This window comes from Lepus europaeus, chromosome X, assembly GCF_033115175.1.
Source record: "Lepus europaeus isolate LE1 chromosome X, mLepTim1.pri, whole genome shotgun sequence".
NCBI classification, from domain to species: domain Eukaryota; kingdom Metazoa; phylum Chordata; class Mammalia; order Lagomorpha; family Leporidae; genus Lepus; species Lepus europaeus.
Genome location: NC_084850.1, coordinates 14,000,104 through 14,017,743, shown reverse-complemented (window position 1 = coordinate 14,017,743; position 17,640 = coordinate 14,000,104). Strand labels below are relative to the sequence as shown.

Below are 17,640 nucleotides of genomic sequence, written 5' to 3'. Positions count from 1 at the left end.
TGAATTAAGCCAGTCCCAAAGAGACAAATTTCATTTGTTTTCCCTGATCGGCGACAACTGAGCACCAAAGGGGAAATCTGTTGAATTGAAATGGACACTATAAGAAACAATGACCTGATCAGCTCTTGTCCTGACTCTAGATGTACAATGTAATACTTTATGCTTTTTAGTATTTGTTGTTGTTGTTGTTGTTTTTCTAGTACTAGTGGTTGAACTCTGTAATTCACCTACAATTATTCTTAGGTGTTTAAATTTTAACTGAAAAGTGATCCCTGTTAAATATAAGAGTTGAAAAAGAGAGGGAGGAGATGTACAATTTGAGACATGCTCAATCTTGCCCCAAATGGTGGAGTTAGAAATGTGCCAGGGGATTCCTACACAATCCCATCAAGGTGGCATGTACCAATGCCATCTCACTAGTCCAAGTGATCAATTTCAGCTCACAATTGATGGCTCTGATAGGTCTAAGAGTCAAAGGGATCACACAAACAAGACAAGTGTCTGCTAATACTAATTGATAGAATCAAAAAGGGAGAGAATGATCCAACATGGGAAGTGGGATACACAGCAGACTCATAGAATGGCAGATGTCCTAAACAGCACTCTGGCCTCAGAATCAGCCCTTAAGGCATTCGGATCTGGCTGAAGAGCCCATGGGAGTATTGTAGGCATGGAAAGCCAAGATACCATGGAAAAGAAAAAAAAAGAAGACCTAAATGAAAGATCTCTGTGAGTGAGATCCCAGTGGAAAGAACGCGGCCATCAAAGAAGGAGGTACCTTTCTCTGAAGGGAGGAGAGAACTTCCACTTTGACTATGACCCTATCGGAATAAGATCAAAGTCAGCAAACTCTAAAGGCTTCCATACCCTTGGGAACTCATGACTAGAGCCTAGGGAGATTACTGACGCCATGAACAGGAGTGTCAAATTGTTAAGTCAGCAACAGGAGTCACTGTGTACTTACATCTCTTGTGGGATCTGTCCTTAATGTGTTGTCTAATGTGCAGTGATGCTATAACTGGTACTAACTAGTACTGAAACATAGAAACACAATGTGTTGCTGTGTGGGTGCAAACTGATGAAATCTTTACTAATTATATACAGAATCGATCTTCTGTATATAAAGATAATTGGAAATGAAAAAAAAAACCTGGTTTTAAATTGGAAATTGCATAGAAAATTAATTAATTTTTTAAAAAAATATTATTTTTGATCTCTTTCTTTAATGTGTTGTACACTGTTATTTAATGCTATAACTAGTACTCCAACAGTATTTTTTTTCACTTTGTGTTGCTATGTGGTGGCTAACTGTTGAAATCTTTACTTAATATATACTAAACTGATCTTCTGTATATAAAGGGAATTGAAAATGAAAAAAAAAAGAAGATGGCCAGATTATGTTATTCTTTGCAAAAACTACTCACCACTTTCTGTTGCCCTTAGAACAAAACCTGCAGTCGTCACCATTGCCTGGAGGGCCTTGTAGGATCTTTGTATCTGTGGGCCTTGTTTGGCTTATCTTCATTCCTCTACCTACTCTTCTCTGGTTATATTGTATTTTTTTTTTCCTCAAACATGTCATGCTTGTTGGCATCTTGGGACTTTTGCAGTAATTGCTTTTTCATCTATTTTTTTTTGATTCTTATTCCCAATAAATGTGGGGGTATAACTGCAATTTGCATCTCAATTTGATTAGATCAAATTACAGGCATTGCAGCTCCAGTAAAAAGATTTGCATAGTGAGATAGGAAAAGACAACCGGATGTATTAAACTGGAAACTCATTCATAGATAGTACTCCAATAGTCTTGTTTCACGATAAGATTCTTGAATTACATGTCACTATTATTTCTCTATCATATAATTACTTCAGAGAGAAATTGTGTACTGTAATTAAAAGCATGGTAAAATCAGATGTTTGTAAAAATAATTTTCCTTTCATGTTGACATTTAGGCTGACTTTTGTTCAAGAAAAGTAAATGGAATTAGGAAAGTCATATTTCCATTGATGGACATAAACTCATTTTGATTTTTGGCAAAATTCATTTGCCAAGAATATTGGTTTTTTTTTGCTGTTTTTTTGATCTTCTGGTTACCAGAATTGATTAAAATGAGTCAACAACACTATCAGGCAAGGAATGAGTCCAAATTGGGAACCACTGCAATCAGTATATTCAAGAACCTTTCCTCATCCTTTTACCCTGAACAATTACCTGAATTGGATTTTAGCAAGAATTTAAAATCTCAAGTTTAGGTGTATTTAAAGTATCTTTTAAGAAAGCTACAGTATCAGTTGAAATTGGGCTCTCTACCTTTATGCTGTTGTAATATGTGATCAATCAGCTACCTTTTTAAAAAGATTTTATTCATTTACTTGAGAGGTAGATTTGCAGACAGAGAAAGGAAGAGACAGAGAAAGGTCCTCCATCTACTGGTACATTCCTTAAATGGTCGCAACAACTGGAGCTGAGCTGACATAAGGCCAGGAACAAGGAGCTTCCCCTGTGTCTCCTACGTAGGTTCAGGGGCCCAAACACTTGAGCTATAAGCAGAGAGCTGGATAAGAAGAGGAGCAGCTGAGACAGGAACCTGTGTCCATATGGAATGCTGGCACCGCAGGTGGAGGCTTAGCCTACCACACCACAGCACTGGCTCCCTATCTTAATATGAGATTTAGCCAGGGGACTTTGTAGCACCATGTTTGGGATTTAAAAAGAAAGTTGACTCATAAGTGTATGGGTAATATAATGTCGATTTTTGATTAGAGAAAAATCAACAATTGTAAAATGTAAAATCAGGTAATTCAACTATTTTTTTTTCAAAGATTTAAGAGTTGCAAACAAACACACACACACACACAGAGACAGAGAGAGAAAGAGAGAAAGAGAGAGAGAGAGAGAGAGAGAGGAGAGACAGAGACAGAGACAGAGAAGAAAGGTCTTCTATCAACTGGTTCACTCCCCAAATGGCCGCAATAGCCAGAGCTGGGCTTATCTTAAGCCAGGAGCCAGGCGCTTCTTCCAGGTCTCCCACGTGGGTGCAGGGGGATGAAGGACTTAGGCCATGTTCTACTGCTCTCCCAGGCCATCAGCAGGGAGCTGTATAAGAAGTGGAGCATCCAGGACTTGAACCTGTGCCCATATGGGATGCCAGTGCTGCAGGCAGAGGCTTAATCTACTATGCCATAGTGTCAGCCCCCAACTATTCTAAATACAATATCCATTCTTGAAGAAAGGGACAGTTCTTTGAGTATGTGTTACCTCCTGTCCTTTAAAAATACAGTTCACATTCTGAGACAAGCCATCTGTTACCATCCTAATTTTGCCATGATGAAAATTGCCATTGTAAATAAGTTCCGTTTTTATTTTTTCAGTTTGTGAACTTGTATCATGAATTTGAAGATAAATGTATGCACTGAGGTTAACTTGTAGACATTTATTTCTGGCTTTTCAGGTTGACATAAGTGTTCTGAAAACAGACCATTTTTATTGTTCACCATCAAATCATAGATTTGGTAGGTTTAGGACCTGTTAACAGTGTATTTCAGTCAGAGTTACCATAAAAAAGCTAAAGTTTGTATCAAAAAGTTAAGGCAGGAGTGGAAGGAACAGAAACAATCAGGAAGGTATATACATTCCCCTCATGCAAACAACTCATAAAAAGAATTTATGAAGAGATCCTGATCTTGAGAGTACAAGAATGGATTGAAAATTAATCAAGTACAGTGTGAGTTTCAAGAAAAACTGAAACCATACTACCGTGTGTCAAATTAAAAGAGATGTTATTGGGAATATGGAACATACACTTGTCGAGGAAGTTATCTTTTAACAAAGTTTTGAAAATAACTGAATCTCAGTGTTAATTAGAAATTTATGGGTTATTTATCATTTGGGCAAGAAAAAGGTTTGAAATCACATTTATCTTTATAAGGTGCATACTTGATAACAACGGCCTAGAAGCAGCAAAAATAACAGCTGTGTCTGAATGAAAATTGGAAAAGTTATCATTTGCTTTCTCTTCTTCCTTTACCTTCCATCAGTTTCCATCCCTATTCAATATATCCAAAAACATCATTAAAAATGTTTTATCTATTTTCCCTTAATCCTTTTTTTTGAAAAAGGATTTATTAGTGATGTATTTATTGATGAGAGAGACCGAGAAATCTTTTGTCTGCTGGTTTACTCCCTAAATGTCTGCAACAGCCAGATTTGGGCCAGATTGAAGTCAGGAGTTGGGAACTCCATCTGAATCTTCCATGTGGGAGACAGGAATTCAAGTACTTGGGCCATCACTCACTGCTTTCCAAGCACCTTAGTAGGAATTCTGAATCAGAATACAGAGTAACCAGAGAACTCAAACTGTCATTCCATTATGGGATGTGGGTGTCTCAAGTAGTGGCTTCATCTGTTGCACCATAATTCCCAACCTGCTTGGTTCTATTTTTAATTATGAGGCATTTATGACACATAATTAAAGTGATAGAGTGGGACTGGAATCCAGTTCAAAGCCAATCTTTATGACATCACATAATTTTCCCAACTTCTTTGAGTCTCCATTTTCTCCTCAGTGGAAAGGATAATAAGGCCTCTCTCACAGAGATACCAGGAGAGCTGAATGAGAAAATGTATATAAGGCATCTGGTTCATAGTCAGTGATCAACAAATAGTCACATACTTACTTGGCAGGGAAGATACCATGATTACGAAGGTGGTTTCCCAGGGTGAGGCTTATCCATTGCACTTCAGGTGTGCTGACCTCTACTATTTCCCCAAATGTGGGAAATTTGACTTTGAAGTAGGCAGGCATACAGGTTAAAATCGATTAGGTTTGTGAGTTGGAAGCCCATGCCTTCACCACGCCCCTGTGTGACCTCACACCCTACCTGATACCTTCACCACGCCCCTGTGTGACCTCATGCCCCTACCTGGCCACCCCTGGGTGCCCACCAGCCAATCAGGTTAATTAACCACTCCCCTTTAGAAGTGGGTTAAAAGCCTGGACATGATGTGTCCCACCCTTCTCTTTGGCCCTGGCCTCTTGCCAGGAGGGGGCTTGCTGTAGCCCTGCACCTCCAGGGCACATGGCCTTCGGGCCACCTGCCCTAGGCTTCCTGACCTAGATGCTCCTCCACGTGACTGGTTCCTGGTGTTCGGTATGAAGCCAGATTTACCTCTCTCTCTTAAATAAAGCTCTCACTCTCCTATGCATCTTTCGCACTAAATAAAAGCCTAAAATGTACCATGCCGCCTTGTTTATCTGTGCCGGTATTTAGAATTCTTCTCTAAATATTAGGCAAGAACCCTCTCAGGCTTATTAATATTGGGGATTTATTAATAAGCATATGGTGATATCGTATGGCACCCCAAAGTCCAGTAACATATGTGGCACCCCAGATGGCGCTTCTGGGGAACTTTAAAGGGCCACATTTTTGTATAGATTTTAGGGGGTCATCTCCAATATCAACTTTATAATTTGTGTTTGTGGGGGACTGCATTTGCACTATCCTCAGTAAAATAATAATAATAGTAATAATAATAGTCACTTCCCTTCCTTATGTTTGTTTCCTAAACAGTGAAATAGTCTTAACTATGCGTTTCTATCCTTTATTTTGTACCTGAGTGTTCTTATCAATGCACTGCTTTTAATATCCCTCCAAATTGTACTTTGCTCTAAGTATTTTTATAAAACTGACAAATACCTAATTTAACAATCATGTAATTTATATTTCTAAATTATACCATTATACCCTAAGGTTACTAATATATTATTTTGATGTGTCTAAATTCTAATTTGTCTTTGGAATGCATTTTTAAGTGATTAAGTGCTACTTATTGGGATGCTATTGTGAGTATCTCTGGTTCACATGTTGGCTGTCCTGCTTCCGATCCTTCTGCCTGCTAATGTGTGTGTCAAAGTAGTATATGATGGCTCAAGTACCTGGGATGCTTTCACACAAATGGGAGACCTAGCCCTGGCCATTGAAGCCATATAAGGAGTGAACCAGCAGAATGAAAAAATTTCTCTCTTTGTCTCCCCATTTTTTTGCCTCTCAAATAATAAATAAAACAAATCTTTGTAAAAATGCTACTTATGGGCCTGAAAGAGATAATATGCCAACTATTATCCAAAGTAGTTTCTAAAGGAGAGAATATATCTTTAGAATATGCACTTTTATACCTAAATCAATTAATCCCCCAGCAAGCATCTGTCTGAATGAGGTGCTAGCAGTGCCATTAGTCCTTATAACTGTCATGTTAATTTGATAACTTCTTGGTGAGACCACCTACTGCCCAACTACATGTTGTTCTGCCAACTTCAGCTTTGGGAATTTTAAAATGCATAGATTGGAGGGAATTTTTGGAATATTTTTATTTTAAAAGTATTGATTATATTTAAATATAGCCATCTTACAGGTTAAGATATTTTTGTTTCTTCCCTAAGTAACAATGTGATAGGAATTGGAGTTGGTTCTTTGAGGACAATGAGGATGGTCAAAAACAAAAATTTTGTTGAGAGGCTGATTTTATAGACAATATAGAGAAAATTGAGAAGCAATACTCCTGCTACCCAGGAGGGTACCCCAAGGAGGGGGTCCATTGAGGTCTGGGTATTGGAGCTTACATAGAGAATGCATATCAATGGACCAGTTATTCTACCTAGTTTTGATATGCTAAAGGCCTTCTTTGTTTTCTCTGTGTCTCTTGCATAGAGATCATGGTCACTGATCAGTTATCAAGTTATCTTGCTGATGACTTGATAAATGTGACAGTTTAGAACATGCTGCTTTGTGGTGTAGTTTGGTCTGATGCCAAAACCTAGTTTCTTTCATTTACCTATGGGTAGGGGATGCACTGTGTTCCCTAATGAGCAATCATTTCATTTTCTTGGGGCACTGTCTTTTGTCTAATCAACAGAGTACAAACATTGGTTTCCTCATTCCCCCAAGGGCCTTTCCTATCTGTTGATTAACCCTTCTAACTCCTCACAGTAGGGAATTCAATTATGCAGTCTCATTTATTTTGAGAATCTTAGTTTCTTATACACTATACACTTAGTAAAATTTACCCTTTTGATATACATTTCTATGAATCTTGATTAATGCTTAGTCATGTGGAGACCACAGTAATTAATATACCGAACAATTGTAATACTCCATAATATTCCCTTGTGCTGCTATCCTTTTGAAGGAAAAAACTCACCTCTATCATCAAATTTCTATCCTATAAATTAATGATCCTATAGTTTCTCTTTCTAGAATGTCATATAAACAAAATCATACAGTATTAAGCTTTTGAATTTTTCTCAAGTTATTTGGGATTTGCCTTAGTCTATTTTGCATTGCTTTAACAAAAGTGCCTGAGGTTGCATAACTTATAAAGTAAATAGGATTAGCTACTTCACAATGCTGAGCAGTCCCATGAGTGTTGGCTTCTACTTAGGACCTTCTGGCTCTGTCAAACATGGCTGATGACATCACCCAGTGGGAGTATATTTGAGAGAGATCACATGAGGGAAGAGGAAACAAGACACTGTGGACAGGCCAGGCTCAATCTTTTATAACAGCCCACTCTCATGGGAAGTAATCTATTCCTGCAAAACCTCACCCATTCTGTAAGATCAGCATTGATCTCTTCATGACAGCAGCTTCATGACAGTAGGCATGACTCAATCACCTTCCACTAGATTTCATGTCTTAAAGGTTACACCACCTTTCAGCATTATTATGCTGAAGACCAAGCTTCTGGCACATGACCCTTTGGAGGACAAACCATATCCAAACTAAAGTAGAGTTTCATGCTATTATTCTGTGTATTAGTAGTTCATCCCTTTTTATTGTTGAGTATTGTTCACTACAGGTTGAATAACCATGTATTGGATTTTGGAATACTTTGGATTTTGGATTTTTGGATTAGGTATGCTCAATTTGTAATGTCTATACAAATATTCTGAAATCCAAAATACTCCCCTTCTAGAATACTTCTGGCCCGAAATAGTTATGGATAAGAGCTAGTCAATTTGTAATATGGATGTATCATAGTTTATCTTTTCATCAGTTGATGAGCATTGCGTTGCTTCCACTTTTTGTCTGTTATGAATTTTATAACTATAAACATTCATACACACTGTATTTGTGAATGCATTCTCCTTTATCATGATACTTCAAAGTAGAATTGCTGAGGCATATGGTAAATTGAATTTTAGCATTTGGAGGAACTGCCAAAATTTTCCAAAAGAGTAGCAACCTTATGAATTTCTGTCAGCAATTCCTGAGAATCCCAGTTGTTCAACATTGTTGAGAACACTTGAAGTGTTTTGAACACACACACACACACACACACGTAGAATTATAATGTATATATGCATAGAATGATATGTATTTAGATTGTATACATATATATCCTATTTCAATTCACTAAATTTTGCTATATTTCTTCCTGTTATTATTTTTAGTGTTAAAGGGATTACAATATACATACTTAGCCATTATTAATAAACTTATTGAAACGTGGAAGTTTTACAACTGCACATGTCTTCCACTTTTTAAAAAATATTTTTTTAATTTATTTTTTTTATTTTTTTGACAGGCAGAGTGGACAGTGAGAGAGAGAGACAGAGAGAAAGGTCTTCATTTTTGCCGTTGGTTCACCCTCCAATGGCCACCGCGGCTGGCGCGCTGCGGCCAGCGCACCACGCTGATCCGATGGCAGGAGCCAGGTGCTAATCCTGGTCTCCCATGGGGTGCAGGGCCCAAGCACTTGGACCATCCTCCACTGCACTCCCTGGCCACAGCAGAGAGCTGGCCTGGAAGAGGGGCAACCGGGATAGAATCGGTGCCCCGACCGGGACTAGAACCTGGTGTGCCGGTGCCGCAAGGCGGAGGATTAGCCTGTTGAGCCGCGGCGCCGGCCTTAAAAATTATTTATTTCTTTTTATTTGAAAGGCAGAGTTACAGAGAGGCAGAGGCAGAGAGACAGAGACAGAGAGAGAGAGAGAGAGAGAGAGAGAGGGAAAGAGAGGTCTTCTATCTATTGGTTCACTCAACAGATGGCCACAAGGGTAGGAGCTCTGCCGATGTGAAGCCAGGAACCAGGAGCTTCCTCAGGGTCTCCCACATAGGTGAAGGGGCCCAAGGACTTGGCCCATCTTCTACTGCTTTTCCAGGCCATAGCCGAGAGCTGGATCAGAAATGGAGCAGTCAGGACTCTAACTGGCACCCATATGGGATGCTGGCACTGCAGGTGGCAGCTTTACCCACTATGCCACAGCACCAGCCCCAAACTTCCCCCTTTTAGGTAGTGATTGTCTTATGTATTACATTTCCATAAATTGAAATATCCCATTATACAGTATTATACTCATTGTTTTTCACAGTGGTAAATATTTTGAAGAACTTAAGGAGAGAAAAATAATATGTTATATTTGCACAGATATTGGCCATTTCTGTTACAAATATAATATGCTTCATATTATAATTGTCAATTGCGTCAAGTTGGCTTATGATGTTATTCGAGTTTTCTATGTTTTTACTGATTTTCTTTGTGTTTCTCTTCAATTATTTACTGAAGTAACAGTGGTGCCATCTCCAAATATTATCTAGATTTGTCTGTTTGTCTTTTAAGTTATGTTAGTTTCTGTATAGCACATTTTTAGGCACATAAACATCGAGGATTTTGTGACATTTTAATGAATTGATATTTTCATCTTCAAGAAATGTTTCTTTGTATCTATGATAATATTCCTTATCCTAAAATCTGTTTCTCTAACATAAATGTGGATACTTTAGTTCTCTTATTATTTGTGTTTATATGGTACATTTGTATTATATTTTCAGTTTTATCATATTTATCTGTTCATTTTTAATATCTTAGATAGACTATGTCCTCTGATACAAAGAAGCCGAGTCAGGATTAGCTATGCAAGAGATGTATTAGGTGAAAATCACATGTGGGAAAATCTAAGGCCATGATTCTGTGAAGAATGAGGGCAGGAAGGAGGAATGATTGAAAGAGACTTAGAGGCCAGCGCTGCGGCTCAATAGGCTAATCCTCTGCCTTGCCGGCACACTGGGTTCTAGTCCCGGTCGGGGCACCGGTTCTGTCCTGGTTGCCCCTCTTCCAGGCCAGCTCTCTGATGTGTCCCGGGAGTGCAGTGGAGGATGGCCCAACTGCTTGGGCCCTGCACCCCATGGGAGACCAGGAGAAGCACCTGGCTCCTGCCATCGGATCAGCGTGGTGCGCTGGCCGCAGCGCGCCAGCCGCGGCGGCCATTGGAGGGTGAACCAATGGCAAAAATGAAGACCTTTCTTTCTGTCTCTCTCTCTCACTGTCCACTCTGCCTGTCAAAATAAATAAATAAATAAATAAAATTAAAAAAAGAAAGAGACTTAGAATGCAGAACAGCTCTAAGAATATTTTTTGCAAAGCCTAAAGGAAGTTCTTCAGCCAAGGTTGTCTGTCAGAGGATTCAGGTGTCTACTAAGAATGAGTCTAATTTAGTATTCTCATTGTATTTAGTCATAAGCTGGGGCAGCCCTTGGGAAGTATGGCATGAACATGATGAATTTCACATGACAGCAGCTGAGATATTTATTTAATAAGTTCACTGCAGTTAGAAATTTGAGAGGCAGATTTTCATGGCCACCACATTATGAATTTTTTAGACAACAGCAACTTGGGTATTAATTTTAACTAGTGTAATAATCTTTTTTACTTGGAATATTTAAACAGATTACCTTCAATTTAAGTTTTGGTATAATTAAGGTTAGTTCTACAATCTTGACATATGTTTCCTGCTTTGTTTCAACTGATCTTGTCTGGTTTGGGTTAGTTTAATTCAGTATCTTTTTATCTTCATCATTAACTTTTTTCCTGTAATATCTGCTCAATAATTTCAGTGGCTGCTCTAGAGATTAAAGACATACCAATATACCTTTTTAACTTATGCCAGTTTATCTTAAAATCCTATAGTAATATAGTATGTATATATATATGTGTATATATAATCACGTAAGAACTTTAGAATAGTGTACTTTTATTTATCTCTTCCATCTCTTTATTTTTAATTTATTTGAAAGGCAGAGGGGGGAGAGAGAAATCGCCCATAACCTGATTCACTCCCCAAATGCCCATTATAACCAGGTCTGGATCAAGCTGAAAACAGGTTTCCCTCCAAAGACAACATTACCCTGAGAGATATGTCTCCCAACCTATGTGAAATAATGATCAAAACTACTGCCCCTTCAAACCAGCAGGATCACTGGATTAATTACTATTTCCAGACATATCTCCTTTTCCACAATTGCCCCTTACTCTATTACCTATCAGATTCTTCTTAGGAATCTCTGGAGGGGTGCCCACCTGCTCTAATGGATGCCCTCTCCTATTAAATCTAACATAATAGTAAACAATAATTTGCCAAACTTGTTTTGCAACTGAACAGATTTCTGATAGCAATGGCTATCTTTGGTTTAATGTCATTGCTTTATAGCTAAAACGAGTAGAATTCCATATAAATGCAATTTTGACATCAATTCAGATGGATGTATGATATAATATCAACATCGTCAGTCATCTAGGTATAATTGTTAAATGTAAATTGGGTAAAGGCAAATGATAAATGAGTCTACATGTAAGCATTGTGACTCTTAGTATCTTATATTCTATAGAAACACTATTTGGGTTTGTTAACAAATATGTTTTCAGAAACTGTCTATGAAAAATAGTTCAACACTGCTTGAAAGTAACAGAGACTGAAATTTGATGTGTTATCTTATTTAAAAATGTTGTCTTAATTTGGAGATTTTTAAAAGGTTATTTCAAAATATAAATCAAGGGAATCAGCAGGTGGAAAATGTCACAAGTATAGAAATGTGTTCCTGGTAAGGAAGTCACAGAAGGTTTAGAAAGAAAAAAAATTTGAATACATAAAATTAAAATCTGATCCTCTACTAAAGTAATGAGGTTTTTGAAATAAATATATGTTAGTAAAAATTTTTTTAAATCATTTTGAAAATCAGTTTAAAACTTATAGTGTCCATTTCACTTCAACAGGTTTCCCCTTTGGTGTTCAGTTAGTTGTCACCAATCAGGGAAAACAAATGATATTTGTCTCTTTGGAAATGGCTTAATTCACTCAGCATGATGTTTTCCAGATTCCTCCCTCTTGTTGCTAATGACCGGGTTTCATTGTTTCTTACTGCTGTATAGTATTCTATGGAGTACATGTCCCATAATTTCTTTATCCAGTCTACTGTTGATGGGCATTTGGGTTGGTTCCAGGTCTTAGCTATTGTGAATTGGGCTGCAATAAACATTAACGTGCAGACAGCTTTTTTGTTTGCCGATTTAATTTCCCTTGAGAAAATTCCAAGGAGTGGGATGGCTGGGTTGTATGGTAGGGTTATGTTCAGGTTTCTGAGGAATCTCCAGACTGACTTCCTTAGTGGATTAACCAGTTTGCATTCCCACCAACAGTGGGTTAGTGTCCCTTTTTCCCCATATCCTCTCCAGCATCTGTTGTTGGTAGATTTCTGAATGTGAGCCATTCTCACCGGGATGAGGTGAAACCTCATTGTGGTTTTGATTTGCATTTCCCTGATGGCTAGTGATCTTGAACATTTTTTTCATGTGTCTGTTGGCCATTTGGATTTCCTCTTTCAAAAAATGTCTATTGAGGTCCTTGGCCCATCTCTTCAGTGGGTTGTTTGTTTTGTTGTTGTGGATTTTCTTGATTTCTTTGTAGATTCTGGTTATCAACCCTTTATCTGTAGTATAGTTTGCAAATATTTTTCCCATTCTTTCAGTACCTGATCAGCTCTTGTCCTGACTCTTGATGTACAATGTAATACTTTATCCTTTTTAATATTTTTGCTGCTGTTGTTGTTGTTGTTGTTCTAGTACTAGTGGTTGAACTCTGTAATTAACACACAATTATTCTTGGGTGTTTAAATTTTAACTGAAAAGTGATCCCTGTTAAATATAAGAGTTGAAAAAGAGAGGGAGGAGATGTACAATTTGGGACATACTCAATCTTGCCCCAAATGGTGGAGTTAGAAATGTGCCAGGGGATTCCAATACAATCCCATCAAGGTGGCATGTACCAATGCCATCTCACTAGTCCAAGTGATCAATTTCAGTTCACAATTGATGGCTCTGATAGGTCTAAGAGTCAAAGGGATCACACAAACAAGACGAGTGTCTGCTAATACTAACTGATAGAATCAAAAAGGGAGAGAATGATCCAACATGGGAAGCGGGATACACAGCAGACTCATAGAATGGCAGATGTCCTAAACAGCACTCTGGCCTCAGAATCAGTCCTTAAGGCATTCGGATCTGGCTGAAGAGCCCATGGGAGTATTGTAGGCATGGAAAGCCAAGACACCATGGAAAAGAAAAAAAAAGAAGACCTAAATGAAAAATCTGTGCGAGTGAGATCCCAGTGGAAAGGACGGGGCCATCAAAGAAGGAGGTACCTTTCTCCGAAAGGAGAAGAGAACTTCCACTTTGACTATGACCCTATCGGAATAAGATCAAAGTCGGTGAACTCTAAAGGCTTCCATACCCTTGGGAACTCATGACTAGAGCCTAGGGAGATTACTTACGCCATAAACAAGAATGTCAAATTGTTAAGTCAGCAACAGGAGTCACTGTGTACTTACATCTCTTGTGGGATCTGTCCTTAATGTGTTGTCTAATGTGCAGTGATGCTATAACTAGTACTGAAACAGTATTTTTACACTTTGTGTTTCTGTGTGGATGCAAACTGATGAAATCTTTACTAAGTATATACAGAATCGACCTTCTGTATATAAAGATAATTGGTAATGAAAAAAAAAACCTGGTGTTAAATTGGAAATAGCATAGAAAATTAATTAATTTTTAAAAAATATTATGTAGGATCTCTGTCTTTAATGTGCTGTACACTCTTATTTAATGCTATAACTAGTACTCCAACAGTATTTTTTCACTTTGTGTTGCTATATGGGGGCAAACTGTTGAAATCTTTACTTAATATATACTAAACTGATCTTCTGTAAAAAAAATCAGTTTAAAACCTGCAGCTTCTCCTTTTGATATTTTTTGTTTAATTGGTGACTCTCTGTCAGTTTTCTAGCCATCTCCAGTAAGCTATTTTCTCTTCCCTAGTTCTGACTCTGTTAACAGATTGTTCCAGGTTATGGGATGATTTCATGTGCTAATTTAAGTTTTTATTTGTAATTCTTGAAGTGACCAAAGGACAAATTTTGTGTTCTGTTAAAGTAATCTATTTTATTCTCTACTGTCTCTGTTAAACTTTGATTGTTTAGGAACAACTGAGTTTTAAAGAGTTTTGGTTTGCTTGAAAATTTACTCATTCTAAGGCATCTGAGTAATCACTGTGTAACAAAGATCAAATCTGGTCTATATTATGTCATATTTTAAGAGATTCTATTTCTATGAGATATTTTAAACTTCCTTGGAATCCTTGTCAGGCATTCAAAAAAAATCAGAGTTCCAAATTCTCTAGAATTGATATTTCCAGTTGGGCCCCTAGAAATATTAGAGGATATATCTTTCATCTTATAAAGACAACAGCTAATATGGGTATTTGGATTCTATTAAAGGTACTGTCAATATGTGAAGTGATGCTAAATTTTAAGTTATGAAATGCAAAATGCTACAGATACAAATGTCCAAAAGTTAAAAGTCTAATTATCTTATATTTCCAGACATGGTTATTTTAATGAAAAAGTCCTAGAGGCCTAAAAGGGGTAAATTTTTTGTGAAATCCTATAGGTGCTTTCAAAAATAATGTGTGGAGTAAGCAAGTGCCTCTTTTTGGTTAATGAGTGTATACTTGTAATCATGGTTATTTAAAGTCTTTTGTCATCCACAATTTGTGTTCTCCATCACTAAAAATCAGATTTGCTGCTCATGAAAACTAAAACATGTTTGGTTCTGTGTTTAAATGTGTCCTATAGGTTCTGAAGGACTTTTTCCAGTGACTTCTCTGGTATTCAGTATTTTGGGATGGCTGTGCCAGCAGACAAAGCCAATAATGGACTACAGGTTCCAACTGAGAGGAAGTGGTTAATTGAGGTTGCTAAGAGCAGAAAAGTAATTCAAATCAATTGGTAATTTAAACAGCAAAAGATTTTAAGAAGCTATTACTGAAACTGCTTTATTGTTCTACCTTGTATGTTATGTTATACGTGTATGCATGTTGTATATCTACATGGAAAATTTATTAAGTACTCTGTTTTAATTGGCTTACAGATAAAAGGTTGCTCAAAAATTTAAACTGGTAAATTAATAAATTAATAAATAATAATAAATAAATAATAATTAATTAATTAATTAATTTTGGCTCATGTGACCTAAGTCTCTGTATTAGATATTTTACATTTCGTAGAAAGAAACTAAAACTGTTTAAGTTATTAACATGTTTGTGTTTGGATTTTCTTGGTCAAATAAGTTACACTTGTGTTAGATACTTAAGTGATGTTTCCAAATACGGGTACTCTTGTCTTAAAATTTATAAAAGGCATTGCACCTTCTGGTAAATATTTTCATAAGTTATTTAACAGTTAAAATTGCTTGCCATGTTTTTATTTGATATTGTTATTGTCAGTAAGCGATCTGGGAAGCCTGACTTGTTCTCTCATTTCTCTATTCTCTTCAAGAGGGGAAACTGACTTTATACTGAAGGACTCCCCAGAATGTACAGTTTGATCTCTAGACCTTATAAAAGGAATGGCTAACATTTTTTCTGTAATAATAGCATAGCCAAAATGAAAGCTTAAATTATGATTTCACTGCTAGATTTACTTTGTCATAGGCACAGTAAACAGGCAAAACCTGCCTTTCAGACCAATGGAATGGAAAGTTTTATTAATGACTTCCAATTTTATATATAAGATGGTCATCATGTTTGATGTTATAGGGAGAACACAGCTTTCCTCATGGGCATTGTCTACCTCACAGAAATACCACTATGAGAGCATGCCTGTGACTATAGACTTCTAATTTAGGCCACCAATGATTAGAGATGGCACTTGAGCACCCTTTGACTAACATCCTCTTAAAGGTTTACTCTGGTCTACCTTAACAAAAACCAGGAAGAAGAGAAAGCTAGGCAGAAAAAAAAAAACAGTGTAAAGATAGGTGGCAGGCCAATTAATGGCTGCTTTACATAGTGATCTGCCATCCAGGAGACACAGGAGGCCAGTCCATTGCAGTGGTTTTTGGATGTAGAAAGCCAGGGATTCAGCAGAAGTCAGCTTCTGAAGAGCCCTGGCATCTCTGCCAGCCAAGAGTTGGATTACTGGAAATGGAACTGCCCTGGAGTCAAAGAGGACTCCCAGGTCAGACCTTCAGAACTCGTTAGCTCTAAGCTGAAAAGCCCTTTACTCAGTCAAGCTCACAAAGTAACCACCGCTGCTGAGGGGACGGCCAATATGTTCAGCAACATTGCAGGCAAAATTGTAAATTACCTATTAGAGATGCCACCTGCTTTCTCACCTGGCCAAATCTCCTCCCAGTTCAGCTAGGTAATGGAAGTCAACAGAGTGCCTTCCCTAAGGAAGTTCATACCTCCCTTACAATGTATCCTATGTGAAGAGATGGATGGGTCTGGGCCTTATAACTGGCAAGGCCTTAAAGCCCACCAGATTATTATCAGGCCCCTTCTATCAGTTTCTATTTGCCTATTTGACTTTCAATTGCAAAATTTGCTCATGGTTTAGACAGCAGCTCTCTTAGGTCCTCTAACAATGACTCTGTCCTTTGTTTTAGACCCTGTCTAGCCCATTTGGGGCCTCATTTCTTTGTAATCATATCTTCTACTCTTACATCAATGGCTCTACTCCCAGCCAGTGTGTATTTGTGGCCCTTCCCCCCCACATAAAGTTGCATGATTCTTCAGAATTTTTCTACAGACAAACCCCCTCCCCACAAGAGATGAGCAGCCTTTCTCCCGCTTTTGGTAGGGATCACCTTTGTAGCCTCCCTCTCCTCAGTAGTGATCTCAGGAACAGGGTTTTTTTCCCCAAAAGAAGTCTTTTATTTTATTAATACAAATTTCATAAGTATAACTTCAGGAATACAGTTATTCTTACCACCATACCCATCTTCCCATCAATACTCTCATCCCTTCTCTTCTCCCCTCTCCCATTCCCAGTCCCATTCTCCATTAAGATTCATTTTCAATTAACTTTATACACAAAAGACCAACTCAATACTAAAGAGTTCAATAATTTGCACATACACACACACACAAACTGTTTGAGAACAAGTTTTACAACTCATTAAGAACAGAGGTCTTATATGGGAAATTAGTGCACAGTGACTCCTGTTGTTAATTTAAGAATTAACACTCTTATGTATGATGTCAGTGATCAACCAAGGCTCTTGATGTGAGCTGCCTAGGCTGTGGAAGCCTTTTGAATCCACAAACTCCTTCAGTATTTAGACAAGGCCATAAACAAAGTGGAAGTTCTCTCCTCCCTTCAGAGAAAAGTACATCCTTCTTTGATGGCCACTTCTTTCCACTGGGGTCTCAGAGAGGTCCTTCATGTAGACCATTTTTTTGCCACAGCATCTTGGCTTTCCATGCCTGAAATGCTCTCATGGGCTTTTCAGCCAGACCAGGATTTCTTAAA

At 37.7% G+C, this 17,640-nt stretch overlaps 1 pseudogene; it reads left to right on the top strand.

Annotated features, from left to right (window-relative positions):
* The first annotated feature begins 4,669 nt into the window (after nucleotides 1–4,669).
* On the top strand, nucleotides 4,670–4,799 carry LOC133753934 (U1 spliceosomal RNA; annotated as a pseudogene).
* The last annotated feature ends 12,841 nt before the right edge of the window (nucleotides 4,800–17,640 follow it).